At 41.4% G+C, this 22704-nt stretch overlaps 1 protein-coding gene across 3 annotated transcripts in view; it reads left to right on the top strand.

Annotated features, from left to right (window-relative positions):
- Positions 1–2028: 2028 nt before the first annotated feature.
- LOC140728330 (SPATS2-like protein) overlaps positions 2029–22704 on the top strand; it is a 103194-nt gene continuing 82518 nt past the window's right edge. Inside the window, exon 1 of one of the 3 annotated variants that reach the window (XM_073046895.1) lies at positions 2029–2203. The gene's annotated coding sequence lies outside the window, so the exon portion shown is untranslated. Of the gene's footprint in view, positions 2204–14210; positions 14319–22704 lie in introns of those variants that run through there. The other 2 variants (XM_073046892.1, XM_073046894.1) reach the window with 2 other exon arrangements.

The following is a 22704-nucleotide window of genomic DNA, read 5'->3' as shown; positions in this document are numbered from 1 at the left end:
GTCCATCGATACAGCCATGAGTTGGAGGAGTGGCTTGACAAAAAACAATTAGAAGTATGTCTTTTTTTATATAGGTCCTTTTGGATTCCTTTGTCTTGTGGCTGCCTGTAAGGAGATGAACCTCAAGGCTGTACGATGTATACATACTTTGATGATAAATGTATGTTGAACTTCGAACTTTTTGAAGTGATTGACTTGAAAGTGTGACCAGAAGAGCTCCTCAGTACAAGAAATAATGCAGTATCTGTAGTTATTCGACTCTCCAGCACTACAGGCTGTCCCAATTGCCAGTGCTCTTCCTTCGTCACAGCCAGCTTGCTGACCAGCACACTGGGTTCCTGATTCCCCACTTCCACGTTCCTGTTCCACAGTTTGCTGTTTACTGTTACCTGGATCTTCCCATCTCCAACAGCTCATACTACTCCCATCCACCTCCCCTACTCCCACTTCAAAGAACCAGGCTAAATGAAATATCAATGACAGAGTTTTTATTGCATAAAAGACAGATCGCTATCAAATGAAGAACAGAAGGGACAACTGGACTTAGTGGCCATCAGTTTTCTTGGGATTTCCACCGGTGACCCTCAATGTCGATCCAGTGGGTGATTGTCAAGACCCCCGGGTTCAGCTCAATGCCTTCAAGTTTCCACTGTTTTTATTCATTTCAACTCTGCCTTGCAGAGGAGGGAACAGCTGTCACTTAAAAGGCAAATAACACCCAGGATAGCATTGGCAAAGCAGAGAGGGCCAGTCTAGGATTGCTTACATTTTGCTGAACCATTGAGTCATTGATTCACGGTGTTGTAGAGCACAGAAAGCAGCCCTTTGGCCCATCACGTCCATGCCAACCTTATTCTCACCCCTGCCAATGCAGCTTGCCCACATCCAGACCACATCCTTCTATGCCTTACCTATTTAAGTGGGTATGCCTAATGTCTCTTAAGCTTATCTCCTCTGGCAGTATGACTCATAGATCAACCACTCTCTGTGTTTTTAAAAAAATATTATCCCTCAGATCCCTTTTAAACTCCTTCCTCACCCCTGCCTTCTTATTTTTGATATCCCTGCCTTGGGAAAAAGATTCTGAGTATTGTTCTAATAAAGGTACACTGCTCTCCAGATGTGGACTCACAAATGCCCATCATTAAGCAGTTGCAACATGGATTCTGAAAGAAGATTAAAAAATGTGGTTTGGCAGACTATTTATTGTCATACATCATGGAGTGGGCTCTTTCTGGCTTCAAGCTACGCCACCCAGCAACCCCCCGATTTAATCCTCGCTAATCATGGGACAATTTACAATGACCAATTAACCTGCCACTCAGTGTATCTTTGAACTGTGGGAGGAAGCCGGAGCACCCGGAGGAAACCCACGCGGTCACGGGGAAAGCGTATGAACTCCTTACAGGCAGCAGCGGGAAACGAACCCTGGTTGCTGGAACCGTAAAGCACTGTGCTAACCACTATGCTACTGTGCCCCAGGAGCACGAGAAGGTAATGATGGAGCATGATGGGTGTGTGGACACTCACTCTTAGACGGTGAAGTCAATCATGATGGGTGCATGGGGAAGAGAAGTGCCCCAGGATACCATGCCAATGAGATCACCTTGCCTGGCACCTGGAACTCAGTGCCAGTGCTGATGGACACACGTGGATGTCATCTAATAGCATAATTAGGATAAATTTTCTGAGAAAAATTATCTCTGGAATTTGAGGAAGAATATTTTTCTCCTCTGAATATTTTAGCAAAGCACCAAGCTAAATGCCCCAGTTTATAATTCTGTTTTAAACACCCAATGGCTTCCTTCTTTCCTGTGCAGGCTGGAGAATGGTGTGCTGAAAATGGCAAGCCCTTTTCAACAGAATTTGCAATTGTGATTTGAACTCTTCAGTTGCAGCATTTTTTTTAACAGTTCCCTTCTTCTCTCTGTGCTGCAGTGAATGGAAAGATTGAGCGAGACAGGAAGGAGAATATTGGCAGAGCAAAGGAAGGGCTGCATTTGGCAGCTGTGTGCTCTGTTTGCACACACTGATAAATGTAGAGAACTTCTTCCAAGAGGTCAGAGCCAGCGTTTGTCTGAACTATTTTGCCGGCTGAATTGAGGGCTTCATTCACTACAGCTTCTGGATATTTTAGGCTGCGCACCATCAGCCTGATCTTTATTATCTACCGCAACAGAACTACCAAAGACCTTCCCTTGAGGTAAAGTAACCTTAATTATTGCCATAGAGACACACTGCCTTTTCTTTTTACAAATGTGCTTTCAGCTGACTTGCCCTGTATTCCAGGCAAGTTCAGAGACAGAGAGTGATTGACTTAATTCTGAGTGCTTGAGGATAAAATCATTTTTTAGCCAAGTGGGGATTTCTGTTTTGCTGAAGCATTTTGCATCTTCCCAGTATCTTAATTTTTGTGCACATTCTTTCAATGTCCTCTCTATAGGAGGTCTGATTTCCTGCCGAGATGACAGGCAAACCTTGCTTTTGCCTGCTGTGTGGATCAGGCTGTAAGTCTAGCTTTTAGGCAGGGGCTTGTGCAGGCTAGCAGTGACAGACAGACAGAATGCAGACTGCAGACAGCTTTTGTCTTAAAGCTCCAGCATAATTTGGTTGTGAACGGTCATCGGATTCTGACGAATCTCTTCACCGTTGGTGCAGGCAGGGAGCTAAATCCCATGACTCGGCTCAGCTGCCATTTGTTCAGAAATCTGCATTGTGCACGTCTAGGGAGCAATAATGGAATCTTAGTATTTGTATGAGGAGTTAATGTATGTGGTTTGGCTGAAGAGCTCTAAAGTCAAATCCAGGCTTTCTATTTACATATGAATGGATGCCTATTCTATTACTACCACATTCTGTTTTTATTAAATGTGCTGGGTCTGTGCAGTTCTATGAAATATTTTCTAAATACAAGTTTTACCTGATGTGTTTGTTCTGTTTACACAGCTGACAGTCATAGTGCTGACTGAGAAAAGCCCTTGGTCCTTTACTTAATACTGCTTCTGTGCAACTGAAATTTTCTCAGCCACACATTCACTTTACCCAAATTCAACTTCATGCATGAAGATTTTCATAGAATCTTTATGATTAGTTCAACATGTAAAATATTGCTATTTTGTGGCTATTTCATATATTTTTGTGCTCTTTTTCAAATTATGTAGCATATGCAATTAGGAAAAGAGGTTGTATAAAAGTTGATTAATTCCTGGTGGATGCTACCGCAACATTATTACACATTAGAGTAGGATGTAACATCACAAAGCAGGGAAGAAGAAAGGCACGTCAGAGACAAGCCAGCTACAATTTTTGTTAGTAACTTCAAAATGATTTCAGATGCTGCATAAACGTTTGGACAGTTGGGTTATTTCCAGATATTCCATTATGGCAAGTGTCCTTAATTTACACACTGGCTTTTACAGGTCCAGATGACATTGATTTTTAGTCTGTTATTTAACACTTTGAACAGAGATTACATTTATAACAGAAATATGCAGCTTCATGAGCCAGTACTGTCATTATTCTAATTTTATTTCAAAAAGAATGTCAAACAATTTTAAGCACCAGTGATAATATAATGCGTTTTTTTAATTTCCCCCGCCTCCGAGTATGACATCGGAGATGCATTACCCCGGCACTCAGATTAATTTGATAGGCTCAATATGGTAACAGGTAACGTGGTCAGGATGAGATAAGGGAGGAGCCAGATGTACATGTTCAAGGGTCCACAAAGGGAAGAGTGGTCGGCGGCTGAACTGCACACGTGGATGAATGCACCGTGCGGTATGCACAAAAAGCCGTGCTTTTGAAGTTGCGTTACTCACTGCATCAGAGCAGCTCAAAGCAGCTGAAGCACTTGTGAACTGCTGTCTTGGTAATGTCGACAACCCTGTGGTCAGTGCACACAGAGCACAATGAGGATCTGAACTAACGGTCTGTTTTTAGATGTGGCGGAGAAGGTATCTAACTCAGTCATTTACAGTCAAAACGAAAGTTCTATTTTCTTCATGATGAGCTGTGACGATGCTTTTGGGGTTGGCACTTGGAACCAGACCCAAACTGCCCTTGTGGACACATTGAATCCCTGGCCACTCAAGTGTATGATGAGGGTACGCCCATATAGCTATTGTGCAGAGAGCTTCAAGATCTTGAGCCAACTATGAAGAATGTCTAAGCCAGGATAGGGTATGACTTGGAGGGCAATGAACATTGGGATGCTCCAAAATGGCCTGTGTTCTTATCCTTCAAGGTACTAAGAAGCCAAATGCTTGGGATATGTTAAGGAATTTAATGCGGGATCCATTGTGTGTATTTGAGAGGACAGCTGGGACCTGTGTTCGCCAGCTCATCCTAAAGGTGGCACCTCCAAGAAGATGGTACCCCTCAGTATAGGGCTGCGAGTGCCAGCTTCGTTTTTATGCCTGTGGTAAACTACGTATACCTGTCTGGACACACCCCTCTGCTGACTGCTCCTGTGGCTCCTCCCACAGACCCCTGTATAAAGGCGATTGGGGCACTGCTCCTCCCTCAGTCTTCAACATGGTCGTGCTCCATTTTCGCTGTTAGTAAAACCCTATCGTTCACTTCCAGTCTCCTAGAGTTATTGATGGTGCACCAATACCTGACGAAGATTCTATCTCTGAGTCAAGGCCAGGCTTGTGCATATGACTTCCCACATAGGGATGGCCGAACCTTGGTCAGGTGTCTGTGAGTCAGTTTGCCTGCTTCCTGACAGCTGGTGATGCAGCTACATTGCAGAGGCCTGAGAGCAAAACGTCTCATTTTTCACTTGGCGCAGAGAAAAAAAGAGAGATGTAAAAATTAACATGGAGGCAAAGTAGAAAAAAAAACTAAGTGGGTAATGAAGCTTCTTCCATTCACTGGTTTTCCATCCGAGGAATTCACACAAATGTGGCTCCTGCTTATTGATATCTTTGGCAGGACAACTGGGCGAGTGTTATTCGAGCTTTGGTGACATGAGGCCTTTTCAGCTTCCAAAATGGCATCTGTTCCATGTGCAGACGCATCTGCGCACATTGAGTACACACTTAATGCCTGCCAGTAAGCAAGTCAGTCCATGCTGCCATTTGGGATTTTCTGCGCCAGCCATTGCTTGGCCCTAACCTCATACATGCGATCATGACATTAACCAATATGAAAGACCCATCTCCTTACTGTTCCGCTCCCCTCGAGCACAGACACCTGCCAGATCATCAACTCCTTGCAGGCCTAATGCCGGGTTATTCCAGTTGCTGCTCCACGTCTGCATATTTGCTCAGCACAGCAGGCAGTCACAGAGCTGGATGTTTGGCAGTCTTCAAGTCTTCTGCTCAGACCGATTGCTCCCAGATGTGGGCGCACTGGTTGGGTTTCACGCGTGAGAGAACAAGCAGAGGCTTCACAAAGGATGATAAACTGCTGGCAGAGGGAAAAGGAAGCAGAAGGCTTGGCTGGCAAAATACTGTTGAAAGCACCTTCCCTTTAAGAGCTTCAGCCTGACTTTATGTAGTGCAACCACGTCTGCAGTCTATGAGCACTCTGACTGGTGCAGACCGCTTCCATAAATGAACATAGTGAGAAGGCAGCGAGGCAGCGTAAGGTTGACTGCTGTCTGAATTATACTGAAGGGGACAGGGTCTTTCTGATCCTTTAGCCCATTTTTGTGAGATAGCCAATTCAACCACTTTGGTGTTTCGAAACTTTCATTTATCGAACGCTGTTCTTCCTGAGCCTGTTAACTGGTCCACTTGTCCAGCTCACTAGAAAGGAATCTGAGTCCCCCTTTCAAACTGACTTACAGAGGCTGCATTCATTGCACTAGTCGACAGCTGATGCTACAAGCAAGCAGCACTGTCGAGGAGGGCCTCTCAAATCAAATGCTACCTTGATTTTGAAGCACACATCAGTTCCCAACCCACTTTGAATCATTTGTTAGTTAGTACATCTTCTCATTGATCTTTGCTGATTAATGGTGACGTGGTAGTTCTGCTGACTCACTACATCAGTGATCTTGACTTTGGGTACTGTCAGTGTGGGTTTTCCACTCTTCCCCCAACCGCCCCCTAAAAGTAGGGTGCCCCACACATGCTCTGGGTTCCTCCTACATCCCAAAAGTGGGCTGCTGCGTTAATTAATTCACCCGTAGCATGGTTCTGTGGTAAAATCAACCGAACAGGAGCTGATGGGTGTGTGAGAGAGACAATAAATTTCAGGCTGCGGCGGATTGTGCAGAATAAGGAATGGGGTTGCTGGGAGCTGGCATGAATTTAAAGGATTGAATGGCCTTCTATGCGGTAATAACTAAGTTACATTTGCCTTTGCACTGGGAATGCTCAAAATGAGATAATACCCTTTGTGTCACAGCTGAATAAATCCCTGGAATGCCTGCAAAACAACTTCAGTAAGGACCTGTAGGAATGCCTTAGTTTTCTGCAGGGATTAGATTACACTCTTCCCTTCCTCCACCTCACTGCCAGAAGTAATTCTGCCTTTTTTGGTTTAAATATTCATTGTACATTTCAGTTTGCTGGAATGCTATTTTATTATAGATATTTTCAACATTGATTCCAACTCTATTGAGGATATTAATTCTTGGAATTATTTTTGAGAGGGAATTTTCATTTATGCTGGGAAGTAGAATTTCTTTCCATGTCCTAAAAGCAAAGTCTGTGCTATTTGCAAAGTCACTGAGAAGCAAATCAAGTACAGGACACCTCAATAGGAACAGATGAAAAGGGGGAGAATGGAAAACATACTCTCTGAGTTTGCTCAGGAATCCAGGGCTTTTATAGTGAAAGGAAAATGCGGTGGAAGCTTATACAGACAATGTGTAGATGGGTGTGTTAGGAGGTGGGGTGTTGGCAGGTGAAGCTGAATGTGTTGGGAGGTGGAAATGTTGGAGGATGAATGTAGAGAAGGTTGATAGTAGAGGTAGGTATATTTGGAGGTGTAGGTTGGAGTGTTGAAGGGTGGGGGTAGGTATATTTGGAGGTGTACCTAAGGTGAAGATAGGAATATTGGGAGGTGTAGGTAGGAGTTCTGGGTGGAGATAGGAGTACTGGCAGGTAAAGCCGGGTGTGTTTGGAGATGTAGTAGGTCGGGTGTTGGTTGGGTGTTAGGGGATGGAGATAGGTGTGGGGGTGTTGCTACAGAAGGGTGGGCGAGGTGACATTTGTGTAAGTCTCCAAGCAAGGTGCTTTTTGGCTGAGGTAGCTACTCTTTAGAAGAACTGACTGCAGGTAGAATGGACCAATTGGCCTCCTTCTGCCCCGATTGATTCTATATAACAGAACGCACTTTGACTGTTTCAAGAATAAATTTTATTCATAAAATATTCATACAGGAAATTCAAAACACAGTGTAAGGCTTCTTTACATTCACGATGTCATCCAATCCATAGATTCATATACCGGTAGTCATTGGAACTATACAGTTGTAGTGTTAGTATTTCTATATAAAAATGACCATGCCCACTCATGGGACCTCTTTGGATGATATATGCTTTGAGCATTTGAAAGATGTAACTACAGGACCCATCCCCATAGTGCCCAGTGGGGCCAGGACACTGTGCTGCAGTCCTCTGTCACAAAGCCTTTGTGGTGGCTATATCAAGTTTAGTGCATCCCTTACCATTTTTTTAAAATTTAGAAATACAGTGTGGACCATGCTCTCCTGATGCAATGAGCCACACTGACCAAAAGCCCATCCATTTAACCCTAGCCTAATCACAGGACAATTTAGAATGACCAATTAACCTTATAACTGGTATGTTTTTGGATTGTGGGAGGCAACTGGAGCATCTGGAGGAAACCTATGGGAAGGACATACAAACGCCTTACAGACGGCATTGGAATTGAACTCTGAACTCTGATGCCCCATAATAGCTCACGCTAAACAATATGCTACCATGTACTCCTGCAACTTCAAAAATGGCATTGGACAGTGTTCCCTTATAGACATCTCATGGCACTGGGAGACAAAGTTTCAAACACACCAAAGTACATTTTTGTTGATATTGCTGTATCCTAACAATGTTTGGTGGTACATGGGTGGGTATACTTCTCTACCAAAGGAAGTTTACTCTGCACCTTCCCTCCGCTAACCTGCGGGTCACCCTTGGGCAAGGTGTAGCACTTGCTTAGCCCCCTTGATCAGGGTTATGTGAAGCCATGGGAGCTGGTGGTGGATGGTCATATGAGCAGCTGGTACACATCACAAGTCCTGGTTATGCGACCACTGATGCCAGGCAGACAATCTGTTAAGAGTATTGATGATGGCTGGGGTCGCTCATCTGGTAAAGACACTGCCTAGGAGAATGCAATAGCAAACCACTTCCATAGAAAAATTTGCCAGAACCATTGATTGCCCACGTTCATATTACATAGCACATAATGATGATATCCTTGTGAACAGCCCATAGATAAGAGAGTTATACACTGCTGCTTGGGATGGACAAAGACGTCTACATGCTTTCCTGACAGAAGTATTTTTTATAAGCTTAAGTATAAACTTTATTTAATAAAAATGTTTAATAAACAGTGTGTGGCTTTCTTTGCATTCATACTGTCATCCATTCTATACATTCATAGTGTAAATGGTTTTGTACAAATGTAGAGCTGGGACCATTTGTGTGCAAAGAACCATTGACACTCCTCTGGCTTCCAAAGAAAATACAAACTTCAAATATTTTAGAGGATTTTACACCATGTTTAGCTTCTCAATGTCTAGGTTTCTTCTGACAGAAGGATTTTTTTATTTGGAAAATAAACTTCATTCATAAAAAGTTATACGTACAAAAATTGCATTTCATTTTTGAAAATCATGTTTATTTATATGTCAAAAATATATTTTTTTTCATGATAAAAATATATACAAAAGGAGAAATAGTGCAAGAAGCCTTGCCATTCTTGGTCAGTACATTACCTAGTGTAAATTTAAAGTGAAAAAGAGAAACTCACACAAACAGCACCATTGCCATCACGTTACCCCCTGAGGTGATAACCTTCCATTGTTTGAGGGGACATTTTCCCCAATTTCTGCCCCTCTATGTGCTAGAAGGTCAACAACTTTCAGGCAGATCTAAGGGCACCCTTCACTGAGTTGATGACCTTCTAGCAGCGTGGTTTCTGTCTCACTGTGTGTCCCTGGGAATCAGACAGTCTCTGGTATTCAGCTGCCGGGGATGACCCAGGACAAGGACCTTTGCATCCATCTCCTCACCTTCTGGGAGCAAAAATGTAAACATAGATTCGTAGAATCAAAACAGAAACATGTCCTGAGTAACAAAGGAAAGCAAAGGAAACAGTGAGTAGTGTTGGAACTGGAGAACCCACCCCATCCTCGCAACCCAAAACTAGACGGCTACCAAAAAAAGCAGCTAGCTCTACCAAAAAAATTAACCCAAATATGACTTCCAGTTCTGTGTCATTAACAACAGTTCCGTATAAATACTATAGCAAATGGTAGCTAGTTTATGCACTAGAAAACATAATTACAAATAGGAACAACTTCAACAGAAGTATAAGACTTAATACAAAGAAAATCAAAAGAAAACCAAAACTAACCTACCCACGAAAAATTATAGAAGATTAAAAAAAAGGGGAGGGAGAAAAGGGGGAAATTGTAGATTCAAAGAGAGTACTTATCAACCATTTACAGAAAAAAAAGGGAGCAAAACTTAAACAATGAATCAACCAACAGGGAGGCCTTCAATAAAAACTCCAAACCTCCAAAACAAGTTAAGTCACTTGTAGATCTCTATAGATAAAGTTATACAAGAATAAAATGGATTACACACGTACAATCTAAACGTCTGCAGGGGAACATTAAACTCGGATTATCTATTTAGAAAAAACGCACCAAGTCCAGGGAGAGATTGTCTACAGCCCTTAGAATTTCAATAAATAATGTCTGAATTATTCAAGAAAAGTCTGAGTCCGGAAAAAATAGTTTTACTACGAGAAGTACTTATCCACCATTTTAGAAGGTCAGACCGGGTTCCTAAGGAGACGGGCTGGCTGGAAGACTTCCAACAAATGCCTCAGCATCCTTCACTGATTTAAACCAATTATATTCTCCAGTAGTAAGCGTAATTCGTAGGTCGGCTGGATTACGAAGGGAGGGTCTGAAACCACGATCAAAAAGCACTTTCATTACACCTTTAAACTCAGCACGCATCTTCAGAACCTGGGGGGCAAAATCCTCCACAAAATGAATGACTGTATTTTGAAACGCAAAAGTACCTCTGCGGCGTACCTCCATAATCAAACGGTTTTTCACCTGGTATTGATGAAAGCACAAAATTACCGGCCGTGGGCGGGAACCCAGAATTGCATGGGGAATGTAGATCCTGTGTGCCCTTTCAAGCTCAGGTGGAGTCAGAAGAAGTTCTTTCCCAAAAATCTCACAGAGAAAATCGGAAAAAAATTCCACGGGAGAGCCCTGTTCGGTGGCCTCTGGCAAACCAAGAATTCGTAGATTGCAACGTCTGCTCCGGATTTCAAGATCCACCATTTTGGAAAAAAGTTTACAATTCTTCTCCTCTAGGCTGGAGCATAGAGTCTCGAGATAAAGAACACGGCGTTTTAAATCTTCAGAAGTTGAGTCGATGCGAGATAAATGTTCAGCATGTTCGTCCACTCTAGCGTTGATCCGATCCAATTTGGCATCCAGCTGGTTGAAATAAGTTCTAAATTCCTTTAAAATATCTTGTTGATGCTGTTCCAACGCAACCGGCAAAGTCGTAGAAATTTCTTTTTTCCCGGTTTTAGCACTTTTGTTAGACATTATAAGATAGATGTGTTCGCAGGCAAATAAAAGAAACCCAACAAAATACCTAACTAAGGTTTAAGAATGGAGACATGTAGTGCAAAGATAGGGAGAATGACGGAGCAAAAGTTCGAAGCAGCTAAGCAGTCGCCATCTTACCGGAAGTCCCCATCTCCTCACCTTCTGAGCAAATCCCCAGTCTGCAAAGAGGTGGATGACCATGTCTTCTCCAGTGCAGCCATCCTGAGGGCAGTGTATATTGAAGGTGAAGTGCTGTCTGTTAAAGGAGGATTTGACTGGGAGGGTACCTGTCACCACTAGCCAAGGTATTCTACCAGATGGGTTGGATCATTTGCTCATGGATCAAACCCACAGAATGCTTTGTGCCTGGTGACCCATCAGACTTGCTCTGTTTTGGACCTCCAGATAAACTGAAAGATGTCCCAGTGATTACCAAGGCGGAAGAACAAGGAATAGGCCACATGTGAGCCAAGGACAGCAGCTCTGAAAGCATATTGCCCATGTTGATGAAGTTCTTTCCAGTTATAGACAGAGAATGCCACTAGCACAAACCTAATTTTTGTTTGAACTGCTCACCAAGCAGCTGCAATATATGTGCCACAATGATACCCAACATGTCAGCAGGGCTGCACCTCATAGTTGAAGGAACTAATTCCAGGAACTTTTCCAACGGACATCTGAAACTCCTGAAAAACAGATGCCGCTCCACTGTTGACACACAGGCAGGTTTGCTTCATGACCTTCACTTTGCATTGAGGAAGGATTCATCTACAATGACCTTGCAAATAGAAGTCTGCTGATAGATTAACCTCTAATGACATGACTGCCTGATGATACTTCAGGCATTTTCCGAATTGATTCAGCCAGGTACAGGCAGAGTGCTGTCTTCACCGAGGTAACAATGTTTAGTTACATAGAATTACCCACTTACATAATGGTGATCCCTTGTCTCTGTGGATTAATTTGTGAAGAGAAATTATACACACCTGGGAGACAGAAGATTAATAAGTGCAATAATTGAAGCTTTTGAGATGTTAAGGAGAACAGATAGGGTCAAGAGAGAGAAACCTCTTCCCAGCTCAATGGTTAAGTAAGGGTCACAGTCTGACTGGTAGAGCCAGGCTTTTCAAGGGATAGTTGGCATTCAGATTTTACATGCAGGAAGTAACCAGCTACCTCGAGAAATGAAAGGGGAATGTGTAAATGCTGGCACTTTACCTGCAACTTAACTAACCCCCTCACACCCATCTTGTTGACTGTCGGAACTTTGGATACTAGCAGTGGTAAGCAACACTTGTTATTCAATGGGATATCTGTCTTTCTTCATTAAAAGTCGCTGTTTTGGCGAGATATGTTAGGCATGCAGTATGCAAAATTCTTCCCTTTGGTAACATTTAAATAATGCAAGATGTGAACTCATTAAGTGGCATGATATGGATTTTTCTGGTTTTGGACTCTGGTACCGTTACTGGTGTTGTAATGATGAGTCATATGAGTTTCTGACAAGAACATTGTTAAGCATTCAGAACTTAAGTCAAATATTTTAGAGTGCTTTTAGCCATTTGCAGTGGTGGGGGGGGGGGGGGGGGAGGGGGGGGAAATACATTCTCCTATCCCGTCAGACAGAGGTAGTTTGATAATAGGGCACCATTTGAGAAAATCAAGAAATAGCACCTTAAATTCACGCAATACCTGAACAATTTTTGAGTCCACCTTAGAAGAACAAGTATTTGCATTCTAAAGAAATTGAAATGGAGGAGGAATACATATTGCCCTGCTGGAAAAGAATGCGCTATAATCTCTTCTAAAGAATCTAGATACTTATTTCATAATTTACTGCTGATAATGCATGCAGACATAAAACAGATGTTGGTATGAGAAAGACTGCCTCAGGATAATTGGGATAAAGAGTGTTCCTAAAACAGAATTTCATTAATATATCCATGCCAGCGCTGTAGATTATGCCATGGATCAACGTGAGTTTGTACATTGCGAAAAATAGGTGAATGAGCAAAGCCCATGCACAGGACATCAATAAACTTGTCCTCAAGTATGCAGAAGCCCTTTATATGCCAGCAGTAAAGTCATACCCACAGTGGCCACTTTATTAGTAACCTCCTGTACCTAACAAAGTAGCCACTGAGCATATGTTTGTGATCTTCTGTTGCTGTACCTGTCCACTTCAATGTTCAACGTTATGTGCATTCAGAGATACTCTTCTACACATCATTAGTATTACTTGTGGTTATTTGAGTTATTGACACCTTCCTGTCAACTATAGCATTTTGGCGATTCTCCACTGCCCTCTCTCATTAACAAGTTCTTTTTTGTTCACAGAATGCTCTCTGGAGTTTTTTTTTCATTTTTTGCAGCATTCTCTGTAGATTCGAGAGAATGTTGTGTGTGAACATCCCAGGAGATCATCAGTTTCTGAGATACTCAAACCACCCTGTCTGCCACCAACAATTATTTCATGGTCAAAGTCATTTAAATCATATTTCTTCCCCATTCTGCTGATTAGTCTAAACAACTAAACTTCTTGAGCATGTCTGCATGCTCTTATGCATTGAGTTGCTGCCATATAATTCACCGATAAGATAGTCACATTAACGAGCAGGCGTACAAGTGTATCTAATAAAGTGGCCACTGAGTGTACCAGCTTGTTAGGCTGGTATTGTCCCATCCTTCTGGCTTGGCCAAAATATTTTATTTAGAGATACAGCGCGGTAACAGGCTTTCCATCCCAATGAGACCACACTGCCCAATTACACCCATGTGACCTGCTAACCTACTAACTCGTACATCTTTGGAACATGGGAGGAAACCGGAGCACCCAGAGGAAACCTATGCTGTCATGGGAAGAAAGTACAGACTCCTTACATACAGCAGCCAAACTGAACATGGGGCGTTGGCGCTGGGATAGCGTTACGCTGACTGCTGCACAGCTGTGCTGCCCCAAAACTTGGACTGGTCTGTCTTGCTTCTCCATCCCGTCCTGCACACTTGCTACTTACGTATCAATACTTGGTCAGTCATTCTGGGCTGCGTTTCCTAGATCACAACAGTGGGTATGTTGTCAAAAACATTTCAGTTATAAAACCCATTGACGTACTTTTGAGAATATAGCCATTTCTGTAATATGTAGAGAGCTTTTTGCAAATACTCCTTCTGGACTTTATGATTAACCCAGCCCTCAAGGAAATTTTCATTCCTCTTATCAGTTATAAGTCCTCAGATGTGAGCAGCCTTCATTGCCCAAGAGTTAAAGGGGATTCAGTAATACTGAAAATTTAGCAATAAAAGGAAGTTCATTTGGAAAGCACAGAGTTCAACAATGTAGAGCTAAAGTCTTTAGCCATGCAATCGCATTTGCGATCTCAGTTAGTAAATTATTATCTTGTGAAGTTACCGAGTTGCCACTTTCACTGACACTGTCAGTTAACCTTCTCCAAAAAATAAAACTGAGGCAGATGTAAGGGACCTTACAGTAATGAAGCAAATACTCTACTACCTACAACAACAACCAAATTGACGTAAGTGTTCTTTACATTATCTTTGGAGTGTATAATGACAATTGTTGCAATAATCAACTGTAAACTCTGTCCATTTTAATATGTTTATTAATTATTTGTATTTTGAGATGTATTACCTAACTGAAAAGTTAGAATAAACATATATAAAATCTGTATAAACACAGTTGATATTTCAGCACGTGGATATTTAGGTGCGAAGATAATTCCACTGTTTTGACCTGCAGCTGCTATCTAATTTATTTGATACATTACAAGAATTTGTGCTTATGTCTGAAAGGTCATATGAACACATTTGAATTTGCTATTCCAAATTCTTAACATATCCTTGAGGGAAATTTATTGCAAGTTTTCATGGTATTTTCCTGGCAAGTCATTTGTTAATTTTCAAAGTGTCAAAAAAATCTGGTGTCAACACTGAACATTTGACAATACATACTGGGCAGATTAATAACCCTAAGTGTGACTGAGAGAACTGAACAAATAAGATAAAATCTTCAAATTCTATTCCCTTTGAAGTTAATTAAAAAATGGCTATTTTCCACATCGAACTATGTACATCCCGAATTGTGAGATACGTGGAGTAAGTTTTCCAAAGATTACCACCTCCATTTTAACTAACCATCTTCTGCCAGGGCACCTTGCAGTTCTTAAAACCTCATCTTGAATTTAACATGCTCATATGGTATTTTTCTATTCCTCTACAGATGGGGCTATCTTTCTGTTCCAACTTTTCTTTTTCCTAATTGTCAGCTTGTATGTCAATTGTTACATCAACAACTTTGATCTGCATCCAAACACAGCAGACTCGTTTTGTTCCCCATCCTAACCCTACCCCTCAACCCTCTGCAAATTTAAATAAAGAAGTTTTCTCACTCGTCCAGTTCTGATAAAGCATCTTAGACATGAAACTTTGATTATATTTGTTAAGTTTTGCAACATAAACTAATTGAAGGAAAAATATGGAGCCAGGAGATACATTCTGCAATTAACAATAGTTTCAGTTCCAAATGTTCCTGCATTACTTTCACAATATCAGCAAATCTTATTTCAGCTGGTTTGGTTGGAACAGTAAAAACATCTAAGCAAACTGTATGCTTTTTGACCAAATGCACAACTGGCATTTGCTTTTCATTGGCTATTTCATTTGCTTCAAAATACTGCTCAATTCACTCAGCATACATCAGCCAGTTATCTTCTGTGCAATCAAATTCATCTGTATTTCTGATGTAGCCAGCCATTGCTGCTTTTTAAAAAAAAATTATGACTATTATTACCTGATACTCACTATGAACCCATAAATTTGTCCATTTTCTGCCTTTTTTTAACTCAGTTGTCTCTGTCCCTTACCAAAGAAGCATGTGGTGCATTGTTTTTATAACTCGACCATTTCTCACTGCTTTTTTTGAAACTCAAATGCTCTACGCACTCCAATAGGTAGGTAGTCATCTCATGTTCCTTTCAAACTTCCTTGTCGCCACTGCTATGTTTTGCAACTCCAAAACATAAAACTAATTGAAAGAAAAATATGGAGCTGGGAGATGCATATGTGTTCTAATTTCATTTATACTTTAGTGAGACGTGCATTTATGATGCGGTGGCATAATAACCTATGCCAGTCATAACCTGTAATGAATTATGTAAACAACACAGAGTGATTAAAATATTACTGTTAATGAAATATTAAATGCACAACACTTTTTCTCTCTATCAATGGTACTTGCACAGAGCTTCCAGCATTTCCAGTTCTCCATTTTGGATTAGGAAGCTTTTGCTCCCAAATCACTTCTTGTAACTTGTCAGTGAGTCAAACGTTCTTCCATGGATACTAGAATATTGTAAAAAAAAAAGCATTAGAGCCTTTATTGCAATGGTGAACTACCCCTGCACTTGCCAGTCTGGGTGAAGCTTGCTTGTAGATCAAATGAACATATTGACAACTTCTTTGAATAAGTAGGTAGGAAGACATTACAGATGCAAGCAACCAGGACACTCAGAGTAGCATGAAGTCTGCCCATACATTGAGGCAGTATGCATGATGAAGAAAAGACTGAAGACTGAAATCAAAGACTGAAAATTTGAAACAACCGTTTGACACTATGCTTGGTGTTAATTCACTCCAGAGTCAGAGTTTTTAATAACTTTGCACAAAGCTCTAGTTCTGTTTTAGAAAGATTGCCAAAAGGTCATGAATGAAGATGATGTTACCTTTTTTTAAAAGCCAGGAGCTCCTTCCATGCACTGACATCGTGTGGCATGCTTGTTCATTGAATAAAATACTCATATCATCGATCCACTTCACTAACTTGCCTATTTATCATTCAGATCAAGGATACACACAGCTATTGCAAGTCATCCCAGTTCAGAGGGGAGGATGGAGGGGTGGGGGTGGAAGATAGGAGAAGGAGACCATTCTGTCCATAAGATTGATGTCTAGAGATGAATACACTACTTCCAAGCCCAGCTTGACAAAGTAGGCCCACAATCTCCATGGTATGGACATAACTCCATTGTTTAGTCCTTCAATGGAATGTTCCCTCTGTCCAAGGAGCACATTGGCATTTTCACAAAGGGCCTGTGGATACAGTATTACCTTCTATTGCTTCCTCGTTATCACTGTGGGCTCATAGGTAAGGAGGTTGATTCTGAGTCCATGCCAAGGAGGCAGACTGAGCAGGTGGAATGCGGGGAGGTGTCTAAGAGTGCAGATCCAGTGGTGGGAGGTGCCCTGCATCATTGTCCGACCCTATTGGAGGTTAGAGGGACACAGTTTATGAGGGGCTGCAGGCAGGAAAGTAAGCTTTCCACAAGCCCCGTGGTCTTGTGCTGCGAGCCATAGTACATTGGGATCTGAGGTTTCCAGAGCACCTGTATTTGTTAACTATTGCCTTAACTGGAGTTGTTAAGCCCCTGTGCTTTCTGTTTAAACTTGTCAAGTCTATTTTGACTGGCACGGGTGTTCTGCATATTGTGTTCATTTAATTACTCTCCTTGTTCTGAGAATGATTTGTCTCACCGTGTCACTCGATCGAGCCAGCAACATTCTGTTGGAAATCCTTGTTTCTGTCTCTACATGGAGTCTGTCGTTCCTCCCACTTGGGTTCAGTCGCTGCCAGTGCACACCATGACAGACGGACCTCACGATCGATGGACCCAGCCGAGGTTCCTCAGCGGCTTGGACAACGGTCAGCTGAAGGCAAGGGTGCCCTCTATTCCGAGTTTCCCGAGTCTACATTCTGGGTCTACGTTCCGAGCTACTCTAGTTTACAGCCAAGGGTTCTTCCTAAGCATTCTAGGTTGACTAGGTTGGCTAGGTCTCCTGTGGTATACGATGTTCCTGAGTTATATGCAATATTCCCAAGTTTACCAGCCCTGTTTTGAGTTCCCAGGGCTCCTTAGGTTCGCTGGGCTGTTAGGTGCCTGCTTCTGGAGAGTGGTTCTGTCATGAGCCCTGAGGACCTGGGCAACAAGCTGTAGAACTTTGGGCTCCAAGATTGCTAGAGCACCTGTGTTTGTTAATTGGTGTCTTAACTAGGGTCATTAAGCCCTTGAACTTTCTGATTAATCTTGTCAAGCTTATGGGTTTTCCGTGTACTGTAATTATTTAAAGTGGACTCTGAATTAGTGGGTATCGTAGGGTCCTTGCACTGAGAGTGATTTTGTATCACCATGTCGCTCGAACGAGCCATCAATGTTCTGCTGGTAATCCTATGTATAAACTCTTGTTTCTATCTCTACATTGGAGTCTGTCCTCTGCACCTGGGTTCAGTCACTGCCAGCACACACCGTGACAAAACTGTAGCAATGATTCTCCAAGGAGAACTTCACACAGTGGTAGGGGCCTGAAGAATATGGATGAAGATCCTAAAAGGAAGTGCTTGGGGAATTCTGGGGATGCATAGTAAGAAGATTGGTCCATTGGTGAACAGACTGAATGCACAAGTTAGTCAAGAGCACAAAGAAGGCCACCTCCCACATAACAGAGTGGAGAGCATTGAAGGTGGTGAGAGGTTTGGTATTGATCTCTATCTTCAAGGAAACATGGATTTCACGTTATAGGAAGTGATCTACATTTTTCAGCATTTCATTATGGATTTTTTTTCCTCTCAAGGACCAGTGTCATACATTGGAAGGTTAGTCGATCCTTTTCTCTATGTTAAGTATAAGACCCAGTCCCTCATTCTCAATTGTCTGTGAATAAGTTGACAAATACTTGGCCACTGAATATGCATGAAAGTAAGTATCATCTGTTTACTGCGGGTCATCGGTTGAAGCTGGATTGACCTTGGATCAGCAATGGAGTCTGAACTATTTCCCACTGGCATTTTGTTCTACTTTAGAAATTTCCCATGTTTTGTGAGGGGCTAACTTGTACCTTATGGCTCACTTCCTTTATATATACTTAATAAAATACAGTTTCTTTTAATATTTTTATTAGTCTAATCTCATAAATCTACATGTTCCCTCTACTCCTTTTGCACCATTTCTAAAATTGAATTTTGTGTGTGTTGCTTGAACTATTTTGTTTTGTTATACAGAAATTACAGAAGAAAATCCCCACTCACATTTGAACAGTGTGTTTCCTCTCTTTATAATTTTCTGGTTTTTTTTTACAGCTTGACTTATTGTTCAATTTGAAATGTGTGGGTTATAGTCTTACCTGAACTTTTGTTTCCATTTCTTGACGAGAGAGAGAGAGAGAGAGAGAGAGAGAGAGAGAGAGAGAGAGAGAGAGAGAGAGAGAGAGAGAGAGAGAGAGAGAGAGAGAGAGAGAGAGAGAGAGAGAGAGAGAAGAGAGAGAGAGAGAGAGAGAGAGAGAGAGAGAGAGAGAGAGAGAGAGAGAGAGTGACTCAGAAAAACCATTTGTTTCTGGTTTGTTGCTAAACTAAGATCCTGTCTCTCTGCTGACATAATGGAAGAAATTGTAGAACACTATTCAGAGAGTTATCATAGTTTGTGGTCAGTTCCTGCCACCCAAGAAGTTCAGTGGGATATTTATCTTCTTGTCTGTTTATGTGATTTTGTTAAGTGCAGATTTGTCTGCTGGAGCTCTCTACAAAACAATGGTGACTTCATTTCAATAGTCTTTCACGGGCGGCTACTTGCTATATACCAAGAATAAAGAGCTTTATCAATGCACGTAATTTCTTTTAGACTAGATCACTTCTCCATGCTGTCTGCTTTAAAGCCCAACCAAATTACTAGAGAATTTTACAATTGTTTGACTGAATAACATTTGAAGAAGTCTACAGGATCTCATAAGCATTGAATATGAGCTTAAAGCTCATAACGTGAGCAAAAAAAATAATTGGGAACAGTGAGGAATCACATTGAAAGTTAAAAGCTATTATCAGTAATATAATCTGCAGCTTTTATCAATTTTATTCTTGCAGAATTTCTTCCTCACAGTTAGAGGCTTTCATGTAGAAGCATTCCATTATTAAGTTTTGTATTTGAATTAAAAAGACAGCACAAACTAAAACCTTTAATTAACCATCTTCATTGGAACTGAACCAAAAAGGTGATTTTTAAAAATCTCTGCTCCCTGAAATTTGAATTCCAACTGGCATTGCACATTAGCAATCTCCATGTGATGGTATTTCAAATGTCCAGTTATAGAAATAGTTAGAAAAAATGAATACCATACCATTATTGCTTCCGATACATATTAGCTTTTAACTGATTTTTTTCTTGATTTCCTCCCATTTGAAGGAAAAAATCTGTTCATTTCACCTGTTACTGATTACATATTTAAAAACTTATTAAAAATTGTTCTTATTAGAAGAAGTCCAGATCAAGGTCAAGACCCACTTACTGAGCAGGACATCTTTATGAGGTGGTTTCACCCATGATTTCCAGTCCTACCAGTGTCTTTGCAATGCTTTTCCAGGAACCTTTGGACAGTAATTTGAATTAAACTGATATTCTTTGCCTTGCAGGCATAGGAGGCAATTGATAACTTTTGTCATCACTATTCCAGTATACTAATGGCAGTTAATTCCCCATCAATCTCATTGGAACTCACTATTTATACAAAATATGTGACTTTAATGTCTGCTTCCCTGCAATTGATTTCTAAAAGGGTGAATTGTAGTGAGGTTTCCTCTGTCTAGAGAAATCCATTCAATGCTGAAGCAGGTTGTTTTGAGGAATACATTCAAAAAGATTTAAGACTCTGAGAACGAATTTGAATTTTCAGACCCAGTCAGCCTTCTATTTCAAACTCCAAAACATTTGAAAAAATTCCAGAATTAAATGGCTAGCTGGTAGTTGATGAATGAGCTGAGGAGATTTAGATACAAATACTTGGTTTAGTATCTGCAGGAAGGCAGGGAGCATTTCAAGTGTTTCCAGTCAAAATACCCCTTTTACACTTACTTACCGGACGTCCAAACAAAATCTCTTGGTATAAGTGGTAATGACATGGAAAAACCATGCAGTGGCCAAGGACCCTTTTGGTGCATCAGTATCAGGTAGATGTGTTGGCACATGGCCAAGTGGTTAAGGCATTCATCTAGTGATCTGAAGGTCACTAGTTCGAGCCTTGGCTGAGGCTGCATGTGTGTCCTTGAACAAGGCACTTAACCACACATTGCTCTGCAACGACACTGGTGCCAAGCTGTATGGGTCCTAATGCCCTTCCCTTGGACAACATTGGTGGCATGGAGAGGGGAGACTTGCAGCTTGGGCAACTGCCGGTCTCCCATAAAACACTGTCAGAGTTCCTTTCTGGTCAGGGTAGCCTTGCTTCCACAGTATGGAGGTATTTTCCTACTGCCTCTGTGCAATCAGATCCATGCTGTCATTAAACTGTTCTTTGCATCTTGAGGTATGAGATTGCCTCTGTTAGAACACAATGCATTATGAACAAATTCTGATCAACAAAGGATTATAATCTAGGTTTCAATACTAAGGTCTTGACCCTGTAAACTTGGCCATTACACATACATTACAATCAAAGCAGGTCTTGCTGCAATTTAATTGGGGAAGTAATTCTAAACTACACTTGAGGTTTTTGAGTGGGTGTCTCTGGTAGGACTTTTGTTGTTTGTTCTAGCTGGTGCTGTATGCATGTGGCCTCCACAAAGTGATAAATGTCAACTTCATTCTTAGCTCCACAACAGCAAAGGCAGCTTCTCTTAATAAAGTTGTTGAGCTGATTATGGAAAGCTAAAGGAATGTCACTATGATGCACTTAGAGTGTTGAGGAAGGGAAGGGAGAGACTGAGTCAAGATTAACATCTTACTGCTGACCTTGGTAGATTTAGCGTTAATGCTGAGGGCCCAGGGTGGGTAGGGTTGATAAGCAAGTGCTGAGCTCACAAAGCAGGACGAGATATAACAGCTTTGACTTTGTGCAAGATATGCACAAAATTCCCATTTATCCCGCTGTCTAATGCTGCTTTGGAGAGTGAGGTAGCGAGCTTTGCAGGGTAAGCACAGTCTTCTACTTACAGATTCCATGACAACCTCAAGAAACATGCAAAATCAAGAAAGGAAATGTCAAGTCAGGTCAAATAGATCTCCAAAGCTACAGATAGTTTGCCTCAGATTTATAGACAGTCGATGTTTCTGGCTGAGACCTTTCGTTATACTTTCAAATGAAGGGTCTCAACACAAAACATCAACTTATCCATTTCCTTCCATAGACACTGCTTCCCCCGAAGTGTCTCCAGCATTCTGAATATTCTATTAATGCTTGAAGTCAACACGCACTATCACTTCCTTCCATGAGACACTCAGTGTAGACTGCAAACTTCCATAGGTTCTGGGAAATGCTCGACCAATAAGTTACTTTAGCCAGTAAATCATAAATTAATCAACAGAAGCATCCAAATTATTTGTTGTTCCCTTTAAATAGAGCAGTTGGGTTATGGTCAGGTTGTATAAAGTGGTTTCCCCTGCTGTTAAGTGCAGATTCCTGCATGTACATTTGACAAGTAGCATCAGTTACATTATTGAGGTCTGCATTTGGCAGCACTGTGTCAAATCAGCCATGAACAACAGCTCACGTTTTGTGTGCACACATCAGCATACAGATGTTTCCCTACTCTTATCAATGTGAAAGAGGGTGGAAATTGTGACTTAATGCATTACATGTTCCATAGCAAGTTGGAGACAAATTATTGTCCTTTACACTCAGATAATAGCCACGGCAAGACAAATTTCAGAGTCTAGGTATCTGAATGACCAGCATGTTCATAAGCGTAACACAAATTAACAAAACTCTGAACAGGTAGGAAATGTGACTTTTTGATGCATATGTTCTAAAAAAACGATCTTTTAGTATCTTCCAAAACATTACCTGGTTTTGTTACTTAGCTGGGCTGTAAGGAAGAGTGGACTGCAATGGATCAGATATACATTGTGTATGCCTTTTCCAGAGGTT

This window comes from Hemitrygon akajei, chromosome 5 (assembly GCF_048418815.1).
Source record: "Hemitrygon akajei chromosome 5, sHemAka1.3, whole genome shotgun sequence".
Lineage (NCBI taxonomy): Eukaryota > Metazoa > Chordata > Chondrichthyes > Myliobatiformes > Dasyatidae > Hemitrygon > Hemitrygon akajei.
The sequence above is the reverse complement of the archived record's forward strand: the minus strand, read 5'-3'. Positions and strand labels throughout refer to the sequence as shown.